This window comes from Myodes glareolus, chromosome 1 (genome assembly GCF_982192425.1).
Source record: "Myodes glareolus chromosome 1, mMyoGla1.1, whole genome shotgun sequence".
Taxonomy (NCBI): Eukaryota; Metazoa; Chordata; class Mammalia; order Rodentia; family Cricetidae; genus Myodes; species Myodes glareolus.
Window position 1 is genome coordinate 26,994,732 of NC_142026.1, and position 27,722 is coordinate 27,022,453.

Genomic DNA, 27,722 nt, shown 5'->3' on the forward strand with positions numbered 1-27,722 from the left:
GGCAGAACTGATCTTCCTGCTTCCATCATCCATGCTCTGGGATGTCAGGCATGTGCCAGCATTTGTCTAATTACAGAAAGGCTACTGAGTCAGGGCACCTGACATTCCCACCTAAACAAATCCAAGGCTAATGCTAGCAGCAAAATCAAACGAGATATTTTGGCCTTCTAAGACTAATCTCTCACTAAGGACGTTCTACCCTAACCTGAATGTGTTTCTCAATCTCACTCTCACCTTGGGCTGCTGAGGAGAGGGCGCCTGAACTGGCCCTATCCTATAGTCACACTGATGAATATCTTGCATATCACCATAGAACCTTCATCCAGCGATGGATGGAGATAGAGACAGAAAACCACATTGGAGCACTGGACTAGCTCCCAAGGTCCAAATGAGGAGCAGAAGGAGGGAGAACTTGAGCAAGGAGGTCAGGACGTGAAGGGTGTGTCCACCCACTGAGACGGCAGGATTGATCTAATGGGAGCTCACCAAGGTCAGCTGGACTGGGACTGATGGAGCATGTGATCAAACTGGACTTTCTGAATGTGGCTGACAATGAGGGCTGACTGAGAAGCCAAGGAAAATGGCATTGGGTTTTGATTCTACTGCATGTACTGGCTTTGTGGGAGCCTAGTCTGTTTGGAAGCTCACCTTCCTAGACCTGAATGGAGGGGGGGAGGACCTTGGACTTCCCATGGGGCAGTGAACCCTGACTGCTCTTTGGACTGGAGAGGGAGAGGGGTGGAGGGAAGGGGAGGGAATTGGGAGGAGGTGGAAATTTTTAATAAAAAATAAAAAATTTGCTGGAAAAAAAAGAGATACAGCTGCATACCTCATACAATGACATGCAGTTTCATACACACCCTATGTTCAACATGTATTTATCTTGTATGAGTTGAAGGTGCAGTTCCCTAAAGCATGGACAGCACAGTGCAAGAGTACTTGGCCACTGCTCAAATTTCATCCACAGTCAGGAAGCATCAGAAGGCAGAAGACGGCCTTGAGTCTAGTGTCACCTGAATGCAGTGTGGAAAATTTTACTTCGTCAGATTCCATTAAAGTTAGAAAATAGTCAAGTCAAATAAACCCAAACTTAGGTTTAGGATTTTTATGGAGTTACTTTTATGTATTCCAGAACTGTATTTGTGTTTTCAGTTTTGATGTGGCTTGTTTTGTATGCCGTCTTTCTCTGGCCTGTCTTCCACTTGTTTGAGAGTCAACTCTTCCTTTGGCTTCAGTGCTGAAACCTCTCTGCCTGCACCCTAGTCAGAATGGCCATTGTCGCCTCAGGGTTTTGCACCTACCCTTTGACATGCATGTGCTGACTGGTACTGAGACTGTGAGCGTGGGATACCTCTCTCCAGGGCAAGGAAACTTCACACTAGCATCAAGGTTTTCCCATAACTAAATAATGACCTGTGCAGTGAAGAGTGAAACAAGAAGGAGGTGCCACTGCCCTGCCCCTCCACTTCTATACCTGGATCAGGAATTGTAGGGTTTGATCATAACAATGCAGACTCAATCACCATTTCCTTGATAGTCCGTGGCCTCCCAAGACTTCAACTTCAGAGGGTGTCAACCATTCCCCATTCTCACTCTGTATGGACTTCACGGAGATCCCTGTAAGACCACAGTAGGCTGATTGTGAGCCTGCTTTGCCCCTAGAGCTCAGATTCATGGCCTCCCACCACACTGGACCCGGAGCCACCCAGACTGTGCTCAAAGCCAATAGCAGAAACGAAGGCCTCCTCTCTGACTTCAGAAGTCCCAGCTCAGCCCTGGAGTTCTCTAAAGTACTTTGCTGAAGCTATACATATTTCTTTGATTTTCATGCATGAAAAGAAGGACAATCACCACCACACATGTTTTAAAACTACTTTAGGTCACATAGAAAAGGACTCGCTAGTGACTGGCTCTACAGGGTGAGTGGATTTCAATGAGGTTGAGCTCTCGGGTTGGAGAACAACCAGAGTCTCCGGAGACCCCAGACAAGGTAGAGGTGGGGTCTACCTGCAGCTGGATTCTACAACTTGGGAGTTCTATGATGTCATTGTCTACCCAAATTAATGAGACTATTGAACAGAAGCTTGCCCATCCTTGAAGCCATAGGTTGAAACTATTAAACACAAGCGAAATGCTCTCCAGTGTAAATATAGATTATGCTAAAAAGCTATTATTATGAAAATGCAAAGCAAAATCACAACATTGTTTCATCCCACCAGGATGACCATAATAAATAAACAACAAGAAATAACAGCTGTTGATGTAGGAAGGCTCCTGCATTGACCGTGGGAATATAAATCATTAGTGATATTTTCTTTGTAACCTAACAAATAAAGCTTGCCTGAAGAACAGAGTGCAGGGCTAAGCCACTAGTTAGACACAGAGGCCCGCCAGTGGTGGCACATATCTTTAATTCCAGCACTTGAGAGACAGAGGCAGGCAGATCTCTGTAAATTCAAGGCCACGTGGGCAACATGAGATTGAATCTGTCTAAAAGAGAAACAGAGCTCACAAAGGTGATCCCAGCATTTGGGATCACACGGCTTTAATCCCAGCACAAGGGAGGTGGAGACAGGAATGATATGGCTGCGTGGAGAGAGGATTGTAAGGCAGGAGGAGACAGGAGCTCAGGGCAGTCTGAGAATTTGGTCAGAGGATTCAGTCTGAGCAGTAGTCTGAGGTTTCCTAGAGACAGGATCACCCCTTTGGTTTGAGAATTCAGTACAAGTTAAAGGTCTCTCTATTGGTTGGCTGCACTGATTCTCTGATCTCTCATATTTAAGCCCCTAATACCTGACTCTGCGTTTTTATTATTAAGACCAATTAGTATTTGTGCTACCCTCAAATATACACCATTTCTCATTGTGTAGTTCTTGTGGTTCTGGAACTCATTATGTAGACCATGTTGGTCTCAAACTCACAGAAAGCCACCTCCCTCTGCCTTCCAAATGCTGGAATTAAGGGCCACCACACTTGGCTCATTATTGTCTTTTATAAATGAGAAAATTCGGGTTCAGAAACACTCACCCTCCACCCCCTGTAGAGTTGAGACCCATACACTTGGCAATCAGAGTCTGGAACTTGGGTTCTCCGATTCTCAATTGTGTGATGCTCTCATCTCACCATGACAAGTACCCTTCCCTGATGCTACTGACACAGGGATGTGAAGGCAGAGGGTGAGGGTCTCTCCCTGTTTATGGCTGGTTAGAAGTAAAAATACAATAGTTTCCATTTATGGGTAGAAGTTCCTGGGCTTCTCTCTGGTTCTCTGCGCATCTCATGGCTACATTCATGTTGTTGTGAGTGTCTTTTATGTATGATTTCTTCAAGTGCAAAAGTAGCATGTTAGGATCCCTTCCTGTTTTCAAGCCACCCTCCTCCAGTCCCTTTAGCAACCCATTAGTTCTTGTTATTCCTTTCTTTATCAGTTGCAAATTAAAGACCGTGAAACCCACCTAGCTTGAGTCTCTTCTTATGTAACACTCCGTCCAAGTTGTCACACTTCACAGGAAGCAACTCAGCCTTGAAACACCCAGCTTCATTTCTGCCCGGTCTTGGAGCTGAAAGAGAAGATTTGTCTGTCTCACTTTGAAGGTGCGCATGCCTCCTTTGGCCATTATTCTAAAGGCAGAATGTCACTTGGGAAATTCCAATCTACAAATCTCTACCTTTGAGGTCTTTTCTTAAAGGAGATCATTGGATACATAATAACAGACAATCCACCTCTGTCAAATTTATAAAAAAACCTAGAATGCTGCGGCAGAGAAATTTGACATTGATGAAACTCATGAAATATACAGATGCTGTAGTGATTTTGACAGCTGCTTAGTAGCCAAGTTATTTCGCTGCAGACGGTAGCTACTCACAAGTTCATTTGAACACCGATTGGGCAAGTAGGGAGAAGAGATGATGGGTATGCTGGACATTTTTTTGTCAACCTCAGATAGGAGGAATTGGGTTGTAGGCAAGTCTGTAAGGCATTTTCTTAATTAGTGATTAATGTCAAAGGACCCAGCCCATTGTGGACTGGTGGTTCTGGGTTCTATAAGAAAGCAGTCTGAGCAAGCCATGTGGAGCAGACCAGTAAACAGAGGCTCTCCATGGCCTCTGCATCAGCTCCTGCCTCCAGCTTCCTGCCTTGTTCTTATCCGGACTCCCTTTGATGCTGAACAGTAATGTGGAAGTGTAAGTCAAATAAATCCTTTTTCTCCAACTTGCTTTTTGGTCGTGGAGTTTTGGTGCACCAATAGAAACCCTAACTAAGACAAGGGGCAGCCTAGCAGACTTGGTCCTACTTTCTCTTTTTGTCGGCTCTGCTCCCTCTCCCTCACAACACCTTTTTCTGTCTGTAACTGAGAGAGAACCCCAGAAACTTCTAGAATAATCTGTAAACTCTATGTTGAGTGGGAGCTGCAACTCTACAGAAGTAGAGATGAAAATTCCTCAGATTTCTAAGAGATGAGAAGTTAAGCCTGCCCTGCCTATCTTCAATGCAGAGACCTTGATGGGGGTGGGGCGGGGTGAATGAGGGAGAGGAGCCCTGTTTGAGAGGGAGATGATCAAGACTACATGGACTGAGGATGGTTGGCATGAATCACCCTCCTCTTTAGAAATGAAGGAACTGAGGTCAGAGCCAAGGGGTAGGCCGAAGTCCACGTAGTCACAGAAGAAAAAGCTTGTACCCAGGTCTCTCCCACCATGCTAACTTATTCCTGCAGCCGTCCCTTCTCCATTCCAGCTCTGGTAACACACTCTGCTGGTCCGGTGAGAAATGCTGTCACTGCTAAACTGGAACTGGGAAGCTGCAGGGTTTGCTCAAGGTTAAGAAAGAACTCACCGAAAGGGAGGAGGAGAAGGACTGTGAGAGAGTACATTTGTTTTCTGCTTACAATTCACCCAATGTAGACATTTTAATAACCAATGTCTAAGAGAAAAGCATTTCCATAAAAATCAGGTCCAGCTTAAAGAGAGGGAAGAAATTAGGACACATAAGATTGATGATATAAATATAGTTAGTTCACAGTCTTGCTGCAAACACCTTTGCTTTGAGATTTTGCTGCTCACAAATTGATAGATAAGCTTGAGTAGATTTTTTTAAGGCTTTAGATTCCCCCAAACCTTAACAAAATCTGTGTGCACTCAGGCGTGAAGGGAAAGACCCACGGAGGCCATCTTATCACTGGTCTTACAGAGCATTCTGGATTCTTTCCTGTTTTCTTTCTCCTGACAGGGGCCTGGCAACCAGCTCTGCTGCCATCTAGGAGAGACACAGGCAAATGCGTTGAGCCAAACAACAGTTGAAACTGGGAAGGAGCAAGGGAGCCTCTCTGTTATGTCAGAGTATTTTCTGCACACACTGTGGATGAGAGTCATGACAAAGGACCATGCAGAAGTTAGACGTAAAGCCTGTGTATGTACACACACACACACACACACACACACACACACGCACACACACACACACACATCAGCAACACAGCTGGGCCGTTGTTAAGAGTGTAAGATTCTTAGTTTGGTTAAATTAATATTAAGTGGTATTCCAGAGCCTACCCCATGCATCTGATGCAAAAGTGGTAATCATTTGGAAAATGATGTCTGGGTCTTATCCAGGAGAAAGGAATTCCTTAGATCATTACTGAAACCAGATGGCAGGGGGATGTTTGTAAATATATACATACAATATGAATAAGATTGTAGGAAACATCACCATGTAGACGTATTTGTGATTAAATTGTTCAAAAATATTTTAGGATCAATTGGTCTCTCTGTCTAACTACCCAAAACTATGTGCCATTTTTTAAATTGCTCTCAGAACAAATTACCAAAAGTTCCGTAGCTATCTTAGTTAGGGTTACCATTGCTGTGATGGAACACTATGACCAAAGAAACTTGGGGAGGGAACGGTGTATTTGACTTCCACTTCCACACCACTGCTCATCACTGAAGGATGTCAGGATAGGAACCTAAACAGGGCAGGAACCTGGAGTCAGGAGCTGATGTAGAGGCTATGATGTAGTACTGCTTTCTGGCTTGCTCCCCAAGGCTTACTTAGCCTGCTTTCTTATAGAACCCAGGACCAGTCTAGAAATGATACCACCCACAATGTGCTGATCACTAATTGATCACTAATTAAGAAAATACCTTACAGCTGGATCTTTTGGAGGCATTTTCTCAATTGAGAGTCCTTCCTTTCCAATACCTGGAACTTGTGTTAGGTTAATTTAAGACTTGTCAGTACAATAGTTTCCTACAACATAAGTTTATTTAACAATTATGTCAGTTAGACATCTGATGTGGATCTCACCAGCCCTTCATCTGTTCCTAGAGGAGAACCTAGTTCCTGGGCTTTTCCAGGCCCTCAAGGTCACTCACCTTCCGTGACCCCTTCCTGCATCCTCATACCCACCAGTATTGCATCCTTATAATGATTCTTCCACAGTTATTTCCTCTCTCTGCATCTAAGAAAGGTCCCCCACTTCTCAAGATCCACAAAATCAGGGTGGTCAGTCTTATACCTATAGTCAATACCTATTGCCCCCCAGAGGGCCCTAGCTTAATTATGTGTGTAGAATGTCTTTGTTATTAAGATTATAGGTTCCAAGGGCAAGGAGGAACTCAGGGAGGTCACCACAGTCTACCCCATTGTCACACACAGTAACAATAATAATTGTAGCAGTAAATAACTTATCAGCAACACCAAAAGCACATAAACTCTCATCCGTTTCTTTACTTCTCTTCCCCCTGGATTTTCTTACAGTAGTGTTGTTCCCAGTCTCCATAGTATCTAGAAAACAATAAATGGCAATGAGGTAAGAAATGATGAAGAGAAATTACCAATCTTAGGATACTGCAACGGCCTTGCTTATATCACTGTTCGAATCATCGTTCCTTTCCTCCTTCTAGAAGAACCCAAGGCTGCTGAACTGAGAACTAGGAATCCAGAGAGTGTGCTGGCCATTTTTGACCCCCTCTCCAATGGGACAATTTATACATATTTTTGTACAGCTAAAATACTAATTTTGTGGGGAAATTTCTGGGCAAGCCCTGATTAGTTCTTTGACACACATGAGGAGTCTGGTTGAAAATGCACACTGGGTAGAGTTGGCCTGAACACTTTCCTCCTCACCAGTGGGCTCATACTCGATCGGGTCCTTCCTAAGGCTATGACAAAGCAACTCCATTATCTAACTGTGGACATTTACCTGCTATCTTGATAGAGCTGGTCACAGGGCACACCATGTTGGGAACAGCGAGTAGTTAATGCAGGTAGACTTGCTCAGCTCACTCCCCCTTTTCTCACTTCGGGGCTCAGCCCATGAAATAGTACTACAGGGTTTATCATTCTATCTCAATTAACCCAGTTAAGAAAATCCGTCACAGTCGTACCCAGAATCCAACTTGATCTACATAATTCCTCATCGCTACTCTCCATCAGATTATATATGATGTCAAATTGACAGTTAAGCCAAGTATCACACCGTTTCTGTGTTTTTCCTCTCTTGTCTTGCCCCTCTGTCAGAACTTTATCTGTTTTGGTTATTTTAGAGTGTAGTCATATGAGCCCCTCTCTGCCATTGAAGAGGAGGCTAGAAGCAAGCTCTCCTGACCTCTTTCTTTATGCTTGGTGATCTAGCATCCTGAATACTAATCTTAACCAAGAAATTTCCTGTCCATGGATCCTGGGACAGAGACAGAAAGGAGCCTCCACTGTGAACTAAGACAAGATGCTTTCTGTGGGGGGGGGGGGAAACAAAGTAAAATAAACTAAAACCAAAAACCAAAACACAACAAAACCAAAACCCATATAACCCCTTCAAAACCATGCCTTTCAGTAATCCCATTTCAGATCCAACAAAGCCATTCTCTTCCCACTGTTCACAGTCTTTTCCTTTTCTCTACATGAAGTTCTAAGGAGAAAAGAGAAACAAAGTTTATTTGAAAGTTATGGGGCAAGGGCCTGGGGAGATGACTCAGTTGCTAAGAGCACTGATTGCTCCCGCAGAAGACCTGGGTTCAATTTCCTGTGCCCACATGACCACTCAAATCTATCTGTAACTTTGGTACTAAGGGACTCAAATCTCTCTTCTGACCTCTGTGAACACTGGGCATACTTAGACAACATTCACACATGTAGACAGTCATATACATAAAAATAAATCTTTTTTGTTCTATTATTATTATTATTATTACAAATTTTCACCTCCTCCCCTCCTCCCATTCCCCCCCCACTTCCCCTCCCCCTCCTTCTCCTGTTTAAAGAGCAGTCAGGGTTCCCTGCCCTGGAAAAATATGGGGGAAAGACAGCTAAAACTAAAGGCCATTTGTGGTATAGTATGGACTCCCTAATACAATAGAAGCTTATATATATATATATATATATATATATATATATATATATAAATAAATAAAATGTATGTGTGTGTGTGTGGTGTGTTTGTATGTATGTATGTATATATGTATATATATGAAGGTGATCTAAATGAAATCACCAAATAATGTGAGAGACAGAGCCCCAGCTGGCCATCTCTTGTTATCAAATAAAACTTCCAGTGCCAGAACTAGGAACTCTAAGCTCTTGGCCAATGAGGTCCAATGGGAACCCCCAAAGAAACCAGGCTGTTACTAAGACTACAGGTTCCTCTCTACTCACCAACAGCAAGGACTCATTGTTGAAGACACCTATGCAACCTATTGAATGTGGAGATACCAAGCTGGTGCCTACATAGAACCTTCATCGCTATGTGCTAGCATCGTGGCACAAGAAGGTACTCTGCATACTATCAAAGAAGAAACTCAAACAGTGACCCACCCGGAAGCCCTTTGATCTTCAGTGGTGTCCTGTCCCACAAAATAAGCTAGTGTAAGGGTGCCACAAAACTTGTGGAAGTAGTCAACCAGTATCTGCTTTCACTTAAGGCACACTTCGTGGGATGGCACCCATATCCAACACTGCTTAGATGATCAAGAACTGAGACCAGATAGCCCAGGGATCCAGGGTAAAACCAAATAATACTGTTCTAAAACAAAATAAAGCATAACAAAAACTAGCAAAAATCACAATAAAATGACTCCTAATGACATTCTGATACACTCATTGATTAGCGCCTTGCTCAACCACCATCAGAGAAGCGTCCCCCTGCAGCAGATGGGAAAAAACACAGAGATCTGCTGCACCTGCATGGCCTAGAGACCAAGAATCGGCGAAGGGTGTCCTGATTGAATGGATGCACAGGGCACGAGGTTGAGGTGGAACAGCTTCTTAATTGTTCTGCTGGGGCTGGCTTTTATACCATGGCGCCAGATGAGGAGGGGGTTGTGAAGGGACTGTAACCCGACCCCGACAGGGTTCAAGGAATGGTCACCGTGTACTCAAGAGTCCTTCCTCTACTCTAGGAGTGGAGGGTATTTTTTATGTCACACATGTTTTTCTTTGCAGTTAAACACCTCAAATGGGGGCAGGGATATCATAACTTGGAGTGGCTGTTCCCACAGAGATCCTCAGGCTTATGTTTTACAAGCATAAAAATCAGGTCCTGATTGGGCAATTATTTCTGAGTTACCTGGCTTGTGTGTAAGTTCCTGATCACATGGACCATGTATGGTTTCTTCATCTAGCAATCTTTATGTGCTATCTTTATGTCATAGTTCTGCAGTAAAGTATATGTCAACTATCAATGAAAAACCAATTAGTGCATGAAGGGAATTCATGAATGAAATTTACCTTGAATTCCTGAAGCATGTGAGAGCTATAGTTGCCCTCTAGGAAGCTCTTACAGTCTCCTTCAAGTCTGGGTAGGCCTTCAGATGCGCTGTGCTGAATATCACTTCCAGAAGCGAGAGTCTAAATGTCTTCTGAACGTCACTGAGGATGTCATACACCACATTTTTGACTGCATCCAGGTTCTTGCATTTTTTTTAGCACTCTTAAAAATATTGAATGGAATTATGTAATGATGGTCTTATGGTTTATAAGAGAAGCTTAGAGTGGTTCAAATGCCATTCGGTTTCTTGTGAAGTGTCTGAGTTTTGCATTGATCAAGTGATATCTTACATATCCTCTCTGTGATGACAGTCCTGTGCTTTCCAAGAGCAGCTCTGATGCGGACACACAGTTGACAGGAAAGAGTACATCTGAAGAATGATCAAAGGATGTGTCTGTAAGAGCCAGGCCAAGATGCTCCACTGTGGCCCTAACAGACCATGAGAGGCTGTCCAGACAAGAACTCCCCAGAGACTGACCTGGTCTGCAGGGCTTGGTTAAGTGAGCATCCTGGCCATAGGGCAAAGGCTTGTTGTCATTATCCCCAGGGGACCCCATCACTAACCTTTACTACATTCTAGGGCCTCAGTGGCACCTAACAACAAGGAAGCAATTTGGAGAGAGAGAAGCAAACATGACTTCTGGTTTTATTCTCACATGACCCAATTGCCTGTGACTTTCAAAACCTCAGATCCTTGGACTTGGAATAAGTAGACTTTGTTTTGTTTTGCTTTTCTTTTCTTTTTCTTTCTTTTTTTTTTAAAAAAAGATTTATTTATTTCTTATGTATATTGGTGTTATGCCTGTATGTGTTTCTGTGTGAGGAGGCCAGATCCACTGGAACTAGAGTTACAGACAGCTGTGAACTGCCATGTGGATGCTGGGAATTGAACCCGGGTCCTTTGGAAGAGTGGCCAGGGCACTTAACCACTGAGCCATTATATAAGTAGGCTTTATAAGGAATCCCTGCTTGTACGTGTCCACTTGCATTCTAACTTCTGTTGTTAAACTGCACAAGTAAACCTGGGGTGCTCTGCTCTTTAGAGCATTCCCACACCCCATCCATCCCCTGTCACCATGTGCCTCATCCCCGATTACTGCAGAGATCAATAGGAATGTTTCCTGTGATGACTGCTTTTCCTGTCACCTCTGACTTTCAAGAAGTGAAGGTCCCCACTCCCTGGAGGCCCTTCAGCCTGTTGGCAGCATCCCGAGATTCAGAGGAATACAGCACAGGGCAGGCTTACAGTCAGGGCTGACTTGAGGGACTGCTCACAGGCTGCCACGCCAAATTTGGTTCAGTCATTTCTTGTAATCATGGAGGAAACTCCTTCCCAGAGTAACTAAAGTATCTAATGCATGTTATAAAAAACATATTGATTATAGAATAGCTATAGAAGAGATAAGACAAAAATTCCAGGAGAAGCAATAAAATAAATATTATACAGATTCTATTTAATCAAGGGAGACCTCTTGATTAGAAGATGTGATAGTTCATTAAACAGCATGACAGTCAATCTAAACTAATTTATATGACTAACAAATGCTTCTCATTTGACCATACATAACTTGCCAAAAGTGAACCTACTCAAAATTTTATCAAGTTATTAATGGTCAAGTAGAGTACCAGCTAATTCTAGAACAGGCTTCATCTAGCCTCCTGTATATGACTTTGGGTTTGAGTCTCTATCAAGTAACTAGGGATTATGTTTTTGTACTCAGGATGTACATAACAAAATGTGGTCCTTTAAACTATTTGAGATCTGCTGCGTATGACATTTAAAATGTTTAAATTTTCTGCAGAGATCTAAGACCATGCCAAGCAGCCACCTTTGAAGTCTCCAAAAGGAGGATAGGTCCCACAATGACGATTCCACCAGGACTATGGTAACACCACTAAGCTGAAAACACCACCTAAATATCAGCTTTGGACTACAAACTGCTCAGAACAATTTCAAGTTAAAAAGCTGAGATGATCCAGCATAACAGACCCCTCTAGCCAGGACTTGAAACAAGCCCTGTACTTTCCCATTATACAGAGACTGAATACCTCTCCCAGGACTTGACAACTAATCCAAATTTTCCTTTTCAGGATTTCCTAAAGATGCCATTGTCCCCAGACGACAGGAAGTAAACTTAAGAACATGACACTCACATTCCCGAGGTGGGGTAGGTGGGTTTCTTAGTCTTTCATTGGGTTATGAATATTTGCCCTCATTTAGTACGGTTGATTACAAGTTATTATTGGTAATGGTCAGGAAAGAAGTTGAACTAGGGAGATTAGATTCAGAGTTTTTGATTTGAAAAGAAAAAATGGAATATAAATATAACAGGATAAGGCTAGATTATTGAATCTACTTTTAAACAAAAAGCAACAAATAGTCTTAGCTAGTTTACATTGATATGGATTATTGTATAGTGGCACAATTTTAATATTTTTCTGTTAGAACATACTGTATATATGTTACTAATCTTGTTCATGGTTTTGTACCTATACAACTTATTTAACAATATAATGCAAATTTCTAGTTCTTAGAAGTTATTATTACAAACTATTTAGGATAATAAAGAAATGTTGGTTAGTAGTTAGTCATCTATTAAAATCAAACTTGTAGTTATATTAGGTATGTTTCAAGGTCAAACAGAGATATATTTTAGATAGACAAGTCATCTTCAAACATTTTAGAGATCTACAGTATATGGTATTTAAGATGTTATAATAACATAGATTCTCTTTTTGGAACAATGAATCATTTCTGCTCCTGGCAACAGCAATCACTTTGGACATGATGATGGGTACTGAGGGTCTCCTGATCACTACAAGTTCAACGTGTCTCACATGATGAAGTTCTACTCATCATATCCTAGGACAGAGAAGACTCAACAAGGGAGACTTAGTGCTTCCCATCCAGAAAGGAGACACTCAAGTCAGAACAAAAAAGTAGAAGACAAACTATGTTCCTCTTCTAGTTTTCAAATGGCAGAGAAGGTAGATGTCAAAATGGAAAGAAAATAGAAGCTGAACATGGCTTCCAGGCTGTCACAATCGTAAGAAGAAAGAGGATCTTTCCTGGATGGAAGGTCGAGGATCTGGCACATACCAAAGGGAAGCTGGATGATGGGCAGGCTTTAAAGATGGGCAAGATGGGGTTGAAGAACTGGCTCACTTGGGATCCAGTCTGTTTGGATACTCACCTTCCTGGACCTGGAGGGAGCGGGGAGGAACTTGAACTTCCCACAGGGCAGGAAACCCTGACTGCTCTTAGGGATGGAGAGGGAGGAGGAGAGGGAGTGGGGGGAGTGGGAGGGTGTTGGGAGGAGGGGCAGAAATGGAAACTTTTATAATTTAATAAACTTAAAAAAAAAGAACTGGCTCACACATTGTTGATTTCTTTCTCTTCTTTTCTTTTTTTTTTGATTTTTTCGAGACAGGGTTTCTCTGTGACTTCTATGAGCATGTGGTGCTAAGCTAAGATGGATCCTGCAACCCACAGCTGAGCTGTCACTCAAGGTGGGTGGTAGTGAACCTGATGGACTCTTGTGTATAATATTATAAGGGCTCCACTGAAGAGACACCACAGTGCTACCCTCCTGGGACTGAGTTCTCCTGTCCTCTTCTCCATAGCCTGATGCTGGTGGGGCTCTCATTGCCTTCTCATTCTAAATACCCAGCCTAGCAGACCTTGAGAGTGTGTCACCTCTATCCATTAGATGTAAGTGTTATCAATATCAATAACAATAATTTTGTTAACTAGTGTATTCCCAATCATGCTGCATAATATGACACGTTGTAGGCACTTACTATATGCTTGATATATTAATGACTGGGATCTCAAAGGGGGATATTAAACCAAATTATATTTTTAAAGTCTTTGAAAATGGGTTCCAAATCAGGGTGTTCACTCAGATTTTCAGAACTCATCCATACTTGTAGAACATTCAGGTCAAATTTCTTCTCCAGTTCTTCTAGGACTCTGTAGACTACAGTTTGTACAGAAGCCAGGTTTATACAGGAATATTGAAAATCCTTAAAATTTTAAAGGGGAAAGTGTAAGTGCAGGCTTCAGGTAACAGAAAAGCTCTAGGAAACAAGTATAGTTAGTGTACCTCAATCCCCAACAGACATATCTTCTAATGCAAAGTTTTATAATTGCATGGCTACTTCGTGAAACAAATAAATATTTTCTCTTTCGTAATACCCGCTAGTGACTTCCACCCTCATTTCTAAGACTTGTAAGAAGGGCCACTTTTTGTAAGAAAGGGAAACTTGGGTTAAGGGTTAGCAATGGGGCTGGTGAGATGATTCAGTGGGTTATAGGCACTTGTTACCAATCCTGATGGTCTGAGTTCAGTCACTGGGATTCAGATGGTGAAAGTGGAGAACCAACTAGCTACAAGCTGTCCTCTGACTTCCACACGTGCACAGCAGCCGGCTCATACATGCGTGCACACACAATAGAAACACACACAGACTTATAAGTAAATAAGCAATATATGCAATAATATTTTTCAGAGTGGAGGTGCTGGAAAGATGGTTCACAGTTGAGAATACTTGCTGCTCTTGCAGAGAACCCTCATTCAGTTCCCAGCACCCACACGGCAATGCAAGAACACCTGTAACTCCTGTTCCTAGGGATTTGGTGCTGATTTCTGTACAATATGGGCACCAGGCCCACAAGTGCTATGCACACATAGAGTCAGGAAAAACACTTGTACACATAAAAATAAAAACAGAAGCATATTTTTTAAAAAGGCTAACTAACAGGGTAGGTGACCAATTCTGTTCTGTTACCCAGACACCTCCTGTTTTCCTGTAGGAAATCAGGTGTCCATCCCCTCTGACTGTGAACTCTGATGGAGGGAGGCATATTCATAAGGCAAAAAAAAAAAACCTGGAGGGGCTATAGAGAGGGCTCAGTGGTTAAGCACACCTGCTGCTCTTGCAGAGCTCCCAGATTCCATTGCCAGCACCCTGATGATGTTCACAACCATCTGTAATTCCAGTCACAGAGGATCTGGTGCCCTCTCTTGTCTTTTTCTCCTTCCCATGTAGATTAGATTATGTAAGTCTCTCTTAGTGTCCCCATTGTTGTATAAGTTTTCTGGGATTGTGGTTTGTAGGCTGGTTTTCTTTGCTTTATGTTTAAAAACCACCAATGAGTGAGTACCTGTGATAGTTGTCTTTCTGTGTCTGGATTACCTCACTCAAAATAATGTTTTCTAGCTCCATTCATTTTCCTGCAAAATTCAAGATGTCATTATTTTTTTCCACTGTGTAGTGCTCCATTGTGTAAATGTACCACATTTTCCTTACCCATTCTTCAGTTGAGGGGCATTTAGGTTGTTTCCAGGTTCTGGCTATGACAAACAAGGCTGCTATGAACATAGTTGAGCACATGTCCTTGTGGCACGATTGAGCATCCTATGGATACATACCCAAAAGTGGTTTTACTGGGTCTTGAGGAAGGTTGTTTCTGAGAAATCACAACACTGACATCCAAAGGGTTTGTAGCAGCTTGCATTCCCACCAGCAATGCAGAAGTGTTCCCTTTTCCTCACAACCTCTCCAGCATAAGTTGTCATCAATGTTTTTGATCTTGGCCATTTTTACAGGTATAAGATGTAATCTCAGAGTTGTTTGATTTGCTTTTCTCTGATGACTAAGAATGTTGAACATTTCCGTAAGTGTCTTTCAGCCCTTTTAGACTCCTCTGTTTTGAGTTCTCTGTTTAGGTCTCTACTCCATGTTTTTAAATTGGATTATGTGTTCTATTGATGACCAGTTTCTTGAGTTCTTTGTATATTTTGGAGATCAGACCTTTGTCTGATGTGGGGTTAGTGAAGATCTTCTCCCATTCTGTAGGCTGTCATTTTGTTTGTTGAATGTGTCCTTTGTTTCACAGAAGCTTTTCAGTTTCAGGAGGTCCCATTTATTAATTGTTTCTCTCGGTGTCTGTGCTGCTGGGGTTATATTTAAGAAGTGGTTTCCTGTGTCAATGCACTCAAGTGTACGTCCCACTTTCTCTTCTATAAGGTTCAGTGTGGCTGGCTTTATGTTGAGGTCTTTGATCCATTTGGACTTGAGTTTCATGCATGGTGATAGACATGGGTCTATTTTCATTATTCTACATGTTGATATCCAATAATGCTAGCACTATGTGTTAAATATGCTTTCTTTTTTCCATTTGATATTTTTTGCTTCTTTGTCAAGAATCAGGTGTTTGAAGGTGTGTGGATTAATATCAAGTTCTTCTACTTGGTTCCATTGGTCATCCTGTCTGCTCTTATGCCAATGCCAGTCTGTTTTCAGTACTGTAACTCTGTAGTAGAGTTTGAAGTCAGGGATTTTGATGCCTCCAGAAGTTCTTTTATTGTACAGATTGTTTTGGCTACCCTAGGTTTTTTGCTTTTACATATGAAGTTCAGTATGGTTTTTTCAAGGTCTGTGAAGAATTTTGCTGGGATATTGATGGCATTACATTGAATCTGTAGATTGCTTTTGGTAAAATTGGCATTTTTACTGTTAATTCTGCCTACCCAAGAGCATGAGAGATCTTTGTACTTCTGGTGTCTTCTTCAATTTCTTTCTTCAAAGATTTGAAGTTCTTGTCATTCAAGAGTTCCACTTGTTTGGTTAGTGTTACTTCAAGTTATTTTATGTTATTTGTGACTATTGTGAAGGGTGTTGCTTCTCTGATTTCTTCCCTAGCCCTTTTATCAACTGTGTACAGGAGGGCTACTGATATTTTTGAGTTAATCTTGTATCCTGCTACATGACTGAAAGTGTTTATGATTTGTAGAAGTTCCTTGGTAGAATTTTGTGGATTGCTTATGTAAACTATCATATCATCAGAAGTGAGAGTTTGACTTCTTCTTTTCCCATTAGTTTCCGCTTGATCTCCTTTTGGTGCCTAATTGTTCTCAAGAACTTTATTGAATAGATATGGAGAGAGTGGACAACCATGTCTTGTTCCTGATTCCAGTGGAATCGCTGGGAGCTTTTCTCCATTTCATTTGATGTTGGCTATTGGCTTGCTGTATATTGCCTTTATTATGTTTAGGTGTGTTCCTTGTATCCCTGCTCTAAGACCTTTATCATGAAGGCATGTTGTATTTTGTCAAAAGCTTTTCAGCATCTAATGAGATGATCATGTGTTTTTATGTTTCAGTTTGCTTATATGGTGGATTACGTTGACAGATTTTCATTGTTGAACCATCTCTGCATCTCTACGATGAAGCTAACTTGATCATGGTGAATAATGGTTTTGATGTGTTCTTGGATTCAGTTTGCTACTATTTTATTTAGTATTTTTGCATCAACGTTCAGGAATGAAATTGTTCTGTAATTCTCTTTCTTAGTAACGTCTTTCTGTGATTTGGGTATCAGGGTGATTATAGCCTCAAAAAAGAGTTTGGCAATGTTCCTTCTGTTTCTATTGTGTGGAATAATTTGAAGAGTATTGGTATTATTCCTTCTTTGAAAGTCTTGTCAAATTCTGAGGTGATTCCATCTGGTCTTGGTTTTTTGTTTGTTTGGGAGACTTTTGATGACTGTTTCTATTTCTTCAGCAGATATGGTCTGTTCAATTTGCTTATCTGGTCTTGATTTAACTTAGGTAAGTTATATTTATTCAGGAAGTTATCTATTTCCTTTAAGCTTTCTAATTTTGTGGAGTACAGGTTTTCTAAATATGACCTGATGATTCTCTGTATTTCCTCCATGTCTCTTATTATGTCCCCCTTTTCATTTCTGATTTTGTTAATTTGGATATTCTCTCTCTGCCTTTTGTTTAGTTTGCATAAAGGTTTGTCTATTTTTTTTATTTTCTTGAAGAACCAATTCTTTGTGTCATTGATTTTTTTTGTATTGTTTTCTTTGTTTCTATTTGTTGATATCAGCTCTCAATTTGATTATTTCCTGCTGTCTAGTTCTCTTAGGTAAGTTTGCTTCTTTTTGTTCTAAAGTTTTCAAATGTTCTGTTAATTCACTAGTGTGGGATTTTCCCAGGTTTTTTTATGTAAGCATTTAGTGTGATGAACTTTCCTCTTACCACCGCTTTCATTGTGTCCCATAAATTTGGGTATGTTGTGTGGTCATTTTCATTGAATTTTAAGAAGTCTTTAATTTCTCCCTTTATTTCTTCCTTGACCCATTGATGATTCAGGTGAGCACTGTTTAATTTCCATGTGTTTGTGGGTTTTCTGGAATTAGTATTGCTGTTGATTTCCATTTTTAAACTATGGTGATCTGATAAGGTACATAGGGTTATTTCAAATTTTTTGTATTTGAACAGTCAAAGACAATGGATGAGTGATGAGGATGTTACACTTAATATATACCACTTCTGTAATACAGTTAACCCTCATCCTGTAAACTAGACAAATAGCATGAAGTTAAAAGGTAGAGAAGCAGGAGCAAAGCAAATAAAGGAAGTAGAGTCAGAAGGGCGGGAAACACAGACAGAGCATTGAGTGAAGGACAGGGCAAGTGAGATCCAGTGCATGTGCACAGTTCAAGGCTCAGATGGAGCAACTGGTGAGGACCAGGAAGCAGGAGTAGGCAGTGTTTTGTGGAGCATGTACTGCAAATCGCAGCTCTTCTGTTCATTACAGGTGCACCAGGCTAAGCACAAATACAGAGAGCATGGACTTCTATCTCTTTGGACCCTTCTGAACTCTTTCTCTCCAAGAAGAAAATCTCATGTGATCTAGACAGACCCAGGGGGTGTCAGTGAGGACATGAGGACATCTCCAGTGACTGACACTGACACTGCATGGTGCTGCATACATATAAGACATCTCCCCCATTTCCCTCCTCTTCCTTCTCCTTTTCTTCACTCACCCACATTTCCTTCCTGAAGATTTTGCTAGAAGGAGGGCTGCCTCTCTTGGCACCACTATCCTCCACTCATGGCCTTTGTGGGCCATGGTGGCATACACAAACCAGACATAGACACTATTCAGCCTGCCCCAGTGTCCTTCCTCTTTGCCTCTGGGCAGCAGCAGCCAAGCCAGATCCTCTGTGGATCCTGGCATTCCCAGGCGGCCAGCTATGATGCTCCTCGGCGGAACCACAGTGAGAGTGAAACTCCAGAGATGTTCCTGTCCCCTTTCAGGCAAGTCATGCTTTGTCACACTGTGTTCTGATGCAGAGACCCACAGCTGGGGATTTTGACTCCTGTCTTCCCTGTTCTGTGCTCAGTACAGCCATAATGTAGGGTAAACAAGAGTGCTTTCTGTGAAGAATAGGGAAATCTTTAGGTGCATAGGAAATGGCCTGTAATTTCACTGTGGCAGTGATGATTATATTTAGTAAAATTCTTCAAGTGATCACTCTAGAAGAATGCATTTTACATATCTATAAAACTGTGCAAAATTACATAATTTTAATAAGCTTTTAAATAGATCATTTGGATATAAATTACCAATTTCAATCATTTTTACTGTAAGCTTGGGTATGTGTGGTTAGAATAAGCATTTCAACTTTACTTACATCTGTCTGGTGTAACAACTTTTCCTGCTTTAATGGCTATTTATTTTGGCTTTGGGGTAATGGTATTTCCTGCTACAGTTTTGTAAAGGGCTAAAGGAAGTCCTTACTGCCATATTCCTAGGATGTCCAGGAATTGTGCACTAGATATTTTGGAGGGGTTTCAGAAATTACACTATGACATTTTCATTAAACAGTCCCCTTCCCATTAGCATGGTGTTAGTGTGTACTGAGGCATCAGGGTGGCTTTTTTTTTTAGCCTGGTGCACACGAGTGTGTGATACACACACACACACACACACACACACACACACACACACACACACACCCTGCATTAACTTGCCTTGTTCCCCTCCTCCCTCGTCTGTCCCCAATCCCTCGGACAGTCTGGATCAAGCCTGCTGCTCTGATTGTGTTTGACTGGAAAATGACTATTGGTGCCTCCACAGGAAGTACAGAGGAGTTCTCTCTTGTGTGGGCTAGCCTTGGTCCAAATCTAAAACCTCAGAGTCCTCATTGGTGCCATGAGTGGGGGCTCTTGGGGATCAAATACATTTGGGAAATATTAGACAGGGTGAAACAGAACTCCCAGTGAAGTCTTCTCAAAGATCCTAGTTCAGGCTCATTAGGGGTCTTTAGAGGGTTGTGCCAGTCTTCACCCTGGGGTGGGGGGTTACCTTATTGCCTTCAATTTCCATTCTGTGCATGTGTGCGTGTGTGCTTGTGTGCATGCTTGCATACACCCATACATGCAGCAACCTGGGAAGGCAGAGGGCAGTGTAGGATCATGGAGTTGCTGAAGATGTGAGCTCTCCCATTCCCTAGGTAGCTTTTAGGAGCCAACCCAGACCTCCCCCAACACATCACTCTCTCAATCCATATCCTGGTCTTTTACTTTTTAAAGCACACATTTTCCTGAGCCCAGTTAGTGCTGCCCATGAGTTTGTGGCTGTGGAACCATCTACTTGAACAAGGACAACCTACTGGTGGCCACACGCCAAAGAAAAATGACTCTCCTTCCCGCAGTGGTCACCCACCGCTCAGGCATGTTGGATGACACAGAGAACTCGGGCACATGTGTAGGCCAGAGCCCGCTCCCGCACACACAGTCACTGCTGCTCACTGTCCCTGGGTCTCAGCCTCAGCCCCATCGATTACATGGGCCATGCTTGCGCTTTTCTTGGGTGTGAGACAGTTCCTGCTCTTCTTGATATGCCCGTGACTTCTTCGGCAACACCACCTCCACTTTTCATTCCCACCCAGACCCTTGGTCCACAGGTCACTCAGTGCCCACATCTTCCTGGGCATGGCAGCTTCTCAGATGTAACCATTACCTTGTGTTCTGAAAGTATCCAGGAGATGGTCTTTGCGTCACTAATTAGATTTTCCCCGTTCGCTCTCTCCTCTTCCTTATCAGACTCTCTTCATTTCCTCCACAGATGATCACCACATCAGGAAATCACTTTGTTCTTTTAATTGATTCTTTGCAGGTGTCTAGTTGTTTGTTTACACTTACTAATGAGGGTCTAAGTCAGCTCCTGCAGCTTCCTAAGTGTGGGACTGATGGATGGGGTACCAACTTGGCCTCTCTTCTTCTTATGCAGGCACAGTCCTAACAGATGAGGACTCCCACCTTCACGACCTCATCCTTAGTTACCTCCAATTACTGTAAGTCAGTAATTCTCAGCCTTCCTAGTGCTGTGACCCTGCAATGCAGTTTCCCATGTTTTGGTGACTCCCAACCATAAAATTAATTTTATTGCTACTTCATAACTGTAATTTTGATACTGTTATGAATGTAAATATCTGATGTTTCTGAGGGTTTTAGGTAACCCTTAAGAAAGGGTCATTTGACCTTTAAATTGCTCGTAACCCACAGGTTGTTCTCAACATAGTCATAAACGGATTAAGCATTTCTCTTACTAACTCATGATAGAGATTCAATCTCAGCATAGGTCTTGGTAGGGAACAATAAGACAACAGCAATGTCTACAGAATTCTATATGTATGTGTTTTAAAAGTTTACCCGGTACCTGTAACAATATAGTTTATAGTATCAGTGGAATTTGGTAGCAACCTCACACTAAGAATCTTTTTTTTTTAAAAAAAGATTTTTATGTATAATGTATGCAGGGTTCTTCCTGCATATATCCTGCAGTACAGAAGAGGACACCAGATCTTATTACAGATGGTTGTGAGCCACCATGTGGTTGCTGGGAATTGAACTCAGGACCTCTGGAAGAGCAGCCAGTGCTCTTTACCTCTGAGCCATCTCTCCAGCCCCCACAATAAGCATCCTCAATCCCAGTGCCTTTCAATCAGCACGGAGAAGGATGGTTTCTAAAGGGGACCTTTGCTTTAAACTTCGAATGAAATTAGCCAAGGGTCAGGCCAGTCTCCTGGGCAAGAAGGAGACACAACATTGGCTCTGGAAGTTCTCATCTGAAAGGAGATCTCAGATGACCCCAAGGTGGAGAACTCTAACCTGGAGACAGTTGGTGCAGCTGACCGGTAATTACCATTTGCCCTGAAATGGGAGGGAGGCACTGCAGACAAAGCTCATTTGGAGCACCGCACTTGACACGGCTGGTACAAGCAATAAGTGTGTAGCATTGAGCATATTTGTTCCTTGCATTAAAGCCTTCTCTTTCTGGCACCTTTAGTTTGTACTCATCCTAATATCAACATCATTTTCTCAGGCACACAGACACCAGCAACTTTGTCTATAATTTCCAAGATGCATGTACTTTTTTTTTTTTATTGCAAATCAACAGTGAACAAGAGCATTGTGAGCCAGCACCCCAGTGCTGGACCAGCTGTGATGGGTTGCCTTGCCCAAACAGGAAGGACTTCAGAGCAGGCACACTAGGGAGCTTGGAGGCAAAGGTCAGACAATTCGGTCTGTGACGCAGCAGCTGAGCATGTGTCGGGAGTTCATCTGCTAGTCACCCTCTTCTTGAGGTTCCTGTTGGAGGTTCAGAGAAGTCCGTTCTGAATGAGAAGAGGTTGACGAGAGCGACTATCAAGAAAGCCGCCTTTTGTGGGTACTGATGCTCCCTCCTTTTAGAAAATACCTGCACCTAGTTCTCAGACTAGGTATGCAACCCAGAGGGTGAGGACAGAAATGAGCTTCTTCTCCTAAGGGTTAGGGCCCAACTGCTTCCTCTTTTAAATTCCCCTTAGTGATAAAATAATTTTCCCCTTTACTTAAACCCAAGACCCAAGCTCTCCTGTCTCACTCCTCTCCCCAATCTCTCTTTCCATTCTTCTCCTTCAGGTAAAATCCTGGCACATCCATCCCTGTAATGTCTGAAGTTTATTTAGAACAAAAAGCTTTATTGTGGTGTGAACATGTGCCACAGTGCACACCTGCAGGTCAGAGGACAACGTTGTGCGTTCCGTTCTCTCCTTCCGCACTTATGTGGGTGCTGGGGATTGAACCCAGGTTGCAAGGCTCGCACAGAAGGTGCCTTTACCGGTTGTTCTCACTAGCGCCCCCATCTGTGATAACAGTCTGAGTATTATTGGGAGGCTCTGTCCAGGAATGGCAGCAACTCTTGCTGTCTGCAGGTGTTACAGGTTAGAAAGAGAGTGCCCAGAGGTACGTGTGGTGGGGGCACCGCCACAGCTGAGGTGGCTGAAAATGTCTCAAAGGGGTGCACGAACTGTGCCTTCTGTAAAGGCTTACTAGACTGGGGACACGGAATTCTTTGCCTGCAGTTAATGTAAGATAAAAGGCCAAAACTGTGTTTCTTTGACGGGCTCTGGGTTCAGGGCAGGGTGGGTTTCTTTGGCTGGCCCTGGTTTCAACCTAACTTCCTACCCAAACCCACTAGGCTGAGTTTTTTAACTTTTGCTACCTCACATTTTTTTTTCTTTTTATTAAATTGTTTTCATTGAGCTAAAAATTTTTCTCTGCTCCTCTCCCTTCCTCCCCCTCCTCTTCCACCCTCTCCCATGGTCCCATGCTCCCAATTTACTCAGGATATCCTGTCTTTTTCGACTTCCCATGTAGATTAGGTCTTCATTGTTGTTTAGGTTCTCTGGTGTTGTGAATTGCAGTCTGGTTTTTCTTTGTTTTATGTCTAAAAACCACTTATGAATGAGTGGATATTTTATTTGTCTTTCTGGGTCTGGATTACCTCACTCAATACAATGCTTTCTAGATCTATCCATTTGCCTAGGCTAAGATTCTTAAACCTCTGATCACAAAATACTTGGCCTGCCTTAAAATTCTCAGTCTTCACGGGCACCTGCATCTCTGACTTTGTCATTTAACAACGTTTTCTGTTTGAACACCCAGATCTTTGTAAGCCATGCTGCCTAGTCCACATTTTTGCTACTGGCTTTCCACTCCTTCCAGGACTCAAATCCACCACCCTTGGCCATTAACATACCTGCTCCAGGAACCTCAGTGTCTTCTGTTTGCACTGTACAACCCTCTTCCAGTCTTTTGACTTGGACATTTTCCCTTCCATTAAAAATTCCTTTGGAGTGAGCCAATCCCCTGCCTTATTCTGAATGCATTTTCCTGAGGAGCCTGTAAGAAAAAGACACGTCGTTACAGGACCGACCGGGCTCCTCTGTGAATTTACCACAAGCCTCTGAGCCGCCCCATTATGGCTCTCCTCCTTCCCAGGTCAAGAGGGGATGTTTCAGGGGTAGAAACAGAGGTGGGGAAATCTGGGTTCCTCTTTCAGATTCAGGAATCCATAAACCCTCCAAGATATTGAAGGGGCAGGGCATAATCAAAGGGTGCAGAGATAACTCATGTGGTTTCTAGGTACACCTATGGAAAAGTCTGGAAATGCCTTTCAGGGAGGCTTTTTTTTTTTGCCTCCTAATGAGCTGGGCACAGGGCACTCTCTTCCCATGTAGCCCCTCCAGGGACCAGAGGATCAGCACAGCGGGGCCCTTGCCTTGCTTCATTTTCTACTTGAACAAAATTCCTTTGGCCTTCCCACAGGTCACAGCAAGTGTAGGAGAGAGAAAATCTAAAGTGTCATCCTTGGACATTCCTGGAAGCTAGAAAACAAACAGACCTGGGTAAGTGAGGAGGCCAGCACTGAAAGACAATGTCCACTGTCATTACCTGCTATCACTTTATACTTTATAGGGTTCCGGTCTCCTCCTTTGCACACTGAAAAAAAAAAAAGCAAAATGAAACAAAGAACAAAAAATTCTGGATGATTCTAGACGAATCTGCAAATTGCACCTGGAGAGATGTGGCAGCTCAGAATCTCAGAACAGGGTTCTCAGGTTCAAAAGAACAGTTGAATTTAAAGTAGCTGCTGACAGTTGTGCTTGCTTTCCTACCCAGCCTTGCTGGGAGAAGAATTCAAGCAGGGCTTTCTCCTGGGGACAGGGAAAGTTGCCGTAACTGTTCATGTTGAGTGAGAGGCTAACAGTAAGGTAACAACATTGGGCCCAACTCTCTCTCGCCTCTAACACGTACTGAAAGAGTAAAAGAAAATTGTCTGCTTCCTTTTCTCATTATTGGAAAACGGAAAGAAGAGTGCTGATGTGAAGATGCTAATTATCATTAATTATTTCAGAAACATGGAGACCAGGAGAGTCACACTGTGAGAGGAGGGGCTCCTGGGACTAGGGAACAGGTTATCCCAAAGAGCACCAAAGGATGTTTAGTTTAGGAGGAGCCTGGCTGGCAAGTGGGTAAGGGTGTGGAGTGACCTGTCCCATCCCCCATCTGTCTCCAGGCTCCTCTCAAACACGGTAGAGCAGATGAGAATCCTGAGCCAGAGGCAGACCTGGGCAGAGGCAGAATCTTGCTTCGCAGTTTCCTAGAAAGCCCACTGAATTGCAGTGGTGTTTGTTATCCAGTTTGAGTGGGGGATTTGCATCTCTCAGATCCTAATGTTAGTGAGAAGAAGAGCTACAGGTAACCCAGAATTACTATTACAAACCCTGGGGGAGGGATGCTCCATATTGTCCCAGTGTGGGGATCTTTCAAGGTTTTGTCTCCATGGAAATAGCTTTGCTAATTCCCTGTGGTAAGTATAGCTCTAAAGAAGACAGATGTCCTGAACATGCTTGCAACAGATGAAGGGGCAGTGTGGGGGTTTAGGGTGCTGCAAGGAGCAAGCTAACATGCAGGGTCAGGCCATAAGCATAAGCCTCTCTCTCTCTCTCTCTCTCTCTCTCTCTCTCTCTCTCTCTCTCTCTCTCTCTCTCCTGTGGCAGGTACCCCTTGTCCCTCAAATGTGATGGACCTTTAGTCCCGAGGACGTCTAAAGTCATGTACCCTACCCCTAAGGGAAGTTTCCTGGTGAATTCTCAGTGGTGCTGAGTTTGGCTTAGCCACATTTGCCCATTTCAGCAAAAGGCCTTTAATGATGAAACCTGAGGGACGGCCTTTCTGAGGCTCTTCAGCATCTGCCAGCCCCATTCGAAAGGAGCTGCAGCAGCTGGTTAAGACCCTCATTAGTGTGAGCTAACAACCAGGAGCCTGGAGCAATTAAAGATAAAAACAATTTCCTGAAGTAAAGAACTTCTATGGAGGAAGCCTGACAGGGAAGGGGAGCAGTGGAAGGGGAAAAAAACACTTAGTGACCCCAAGACCAACTTCTGAATGCTTCCAGAACACAGGGAGAAACCCAAGGTAATGGTTACACCTAAGAAGATGGCATACCCAGAGAAGATCTGCATACTCTCTGACCTGTGGTCCAAGGTGAGTGTTTGAAAGGTAGCATCACCTCAGCTCCCTAATACCCCTTTGTATAAAACGTCTGGATTGTTTGCCTGGGGGCTTCACCCCAGCTCCTGGCATAAGATCCCTCCCCTGGGAGTTGCCTCAGTTCAAGCTCCACCTCTGAGAAAGCCTGTCAAATGGTGCCCCTCCCCAGGGAAGGTTGAGACCACTCCCACAGGTTATTTAAACTGCCCCCCCCCCGAGAATGAACACATGATCTCGGGGTTTTGTATGGTCTCCCCTTCCCTCTCTCCTTCTCTCCATGCTTTCCTGGGGTCACCCGGGAGCACTCAATTAAACCAGGGTTTCTTTTAATTTGGTTTGATTTGGTCTGATTGGGATTATTTGAGTCAGCAGAGAGGTTCATCTAAGAGAAAATACTTAACATTTGGAGGTCCCACTGGTGGGGAGAGGGCCTATCCCCTACCATCTCACCCCTGTCCATGCTTTCCGGGGACCTCCCGGGAACACTCCATTAAACATGGGCATCTTTAATTTGGTCTGATTGGGATTATTTTTGTGGCCAAAGAAGTTCGTCTAAGAGAAAGTACCTAACAGTGGGGAAGAGAGATGGAAGATGGGGTGGCTACAGAAGTTACAGGTAGAGCAAGAAGATCAAGAATCACATCCTTCATCCTACTAAGTAAGGCGAAGGCAAGGATAACCCAGATGGAGCCAAGGCTCGGAGGTAAGAAGTCTGCCCAGCACTGACAGTGTGTGAGGTCTGACCGTGGGATATGGGTGTATCATCATCCAGCATGCCTCGGCAGGAGCAGCTGGCAGTTGATGGGGTACAGGTGGCTACCAGTAGGTTGCCCATGCTGCAGTGACTGGCCCCACACCCAGCACTAACTGAACTCTGTATACGAACATGGGAGAGTGATGTGTGGGACTGGAAGTGGGGAAAGCTGTAGGGGGGAATAGGAGATGGGCAAGATCAAAGCACATTCTATACATGATGACATCTTAAAAGAGTAAATAAAAATATTATTTTTTAAAAAGCCAAAATGGCTCAGTAGAACTCCTAATAGCACAAGCACCCAGGCCAACTCAGAAGTTGCAGCCTAGGGCAGAAGCTAAGCTGACAAGCAGTGGTCAGCGTGGGTCTGGGTTCCTGCTTCCTCAAGTGTTTCATTAAAAAAGATTAAGAGGCGTTTGAGGTTGTTCTCTGTGCTTTTTCATTGTAAAGAACAAAGCCTTCAGAAGCACCTGGGTGGATTTTTAGTTCATTTAAGTGTTTTACTTTTTAACTGAGTCCAATCATGACGATCAAAAGACAACAAGAAGGGCAAGTACTTTGTCTCATCCAGGCCTCTGCATAAGGTTCCAGACGAATAACTCAGAGTGCCAAGTACAAGAATTTCCAGCAGAGGGCAGCATCGACCCAGGTATAAACATTCCTAGTGCCTATACTCCCTTGTGTTCTGATTTGTTAATTGTTTAAACATGAGCACAGAAGAGCAGACAGCAAGGCCAATCTGCTCTTGATCTCCCTTGCTACTCTCACAGTAAACAGGAGGTACATAGACAAGCAACCACAGCTCGGAAAGAGCCACAAGGGAAAGCTACAGGGTTTCCTGGGGACATGTCGTTTGGGAGACCAAGCACTGGGATTAAAGGCCTGGGCTGCCACACTCAATTGGCATATCATATTTTATCATTATAGAACCACGGCACCAGAGATTGGATTCAAAGTCTACTAAGCACTAAGAGCAACTGCTCTGGAGTAGCTAGGCTAAGTCCTGTACGGAGGCCTGGATTTC